Here is a 1,374-nt window from a genome sequence, read left to right as displayed (position 1 = left end):
GTCACTCTGTGGCATTAGAGGATATGGAGTAATACTTTAATTCACCGAGTTACTGTTAATTATGAACCAGGCAAAAATAAAACCACCACAAAATATGATGCTTTGTACAGCTGCTTGCATGAGGAAGCATTAAATATCCCAGGACAGAGAATAATGAAAGTGCAGAACTCTATTTCAGTGATATAATGGGACTAAATTAAATCTGGAAGTTACACTTGGGGAATTCAAACACCCATAGAAGGAATTCACTAGTGGATCATTGGTCTGTATCTGAATGGTGCTCGGCATCCATTAGTAATCCCACCCAGTAAATAGAGGAAAAGGGAAATAGAGGAGCAACAAGCATGCAGAGTAGGGAAGGATGGAGTTAGAAAGGACTTGCTTTACAGCATATGTCAGACGACAGTCTGTGGAAGGCATTGGTCTGTCTGGACCTTTACTACAGAAAGAAAATCTGTTGATATGTCCTGTCAAGAACAGCGAACAACAGACAGCCAGATCCAGCTTTATCATAATCTGCAAAATATTCTGTGTTTCAGGCTTGTTTAGGACAAAGTTGTGAGGTGCAATGCCAGGGGTACAGCATCTGTTTTCTTCTGTGACTTGAAAAGCACGTAAAGAAAGAGGAAAAGAAGGACCAGGTGAGACAAAAAGATTCTACACCCAGGGCTTATTGATCCAGAGGGAATGCAGACGCACTGCTGAAGCAAAAGAATTGAGTGCAGGTTGCTTTCTTATTATCCTTCTGCAACAGCCAAAGCTCGCGCTGTTGTAGTCAGCAACACTCGCATTACAGTTGCCCTTGTGACTTGCTTTTAAAGGCAGATCACATGACAACATGTCACATTATCAGATGTTCACATCCAACCATTCACATGCTTCTGTACTTTTTCCAGTGTCTAACATGGCAACAGAAATGTGGGAGAAAGATTTTGGGGAAAGGTATTTTCAGCCTTACTGATTTCAAATTCTTCCTTTTTTCTGCCTCAGGATGGAACAGTGTTTGTGCAGAGTTTGAGTCTCACAGCGTAATATGATTCAGGGAAAAGCATTTGGAATTTTGGCTCTGGCTTATACCTCTCCTTTTACACTTTTCCAATTTGTCCTTCTCTTTCAGGAACACTATGTTCAGTTTAGTACCTAAGACTATGGGTTTTGACTGGAAAATGTTAGACTAATCTGTGGTAACTTTCAGAATCTAAGCTTGTCTGAATTTTTTTTTAAGATATGTCTTGAAACCAATTTGTAGTATGAATATTTTAACGAGTGTTTGGTAACATAGAGGCTTTCTAGTCTAATGACTGGAAGAATAAGATCCCACAGTATCATAACAGCCTCTTGAAGAACAAGGTTTTAGGAGGTAGGAATGCTCCA

Source organism: Buceros rhinoceros, unplaced genomic scaffold, assembly GCF_000710305.1.
Source record: "Buceros rhinoceros silvestris isolate BGI_N320 unplaced genomic scaffold, ASM71030v1 scaffold12955, whole genome shotgun sequence".
Lineage (NCBI taxonomy): Eukaryota > Metazoa > Chordata > Aves > Bucerotiformes > Bucerotidae > Buceros > Buceros rhinoceros.
Note: the sequence above shows the minus strand (reverse complement) of the source record.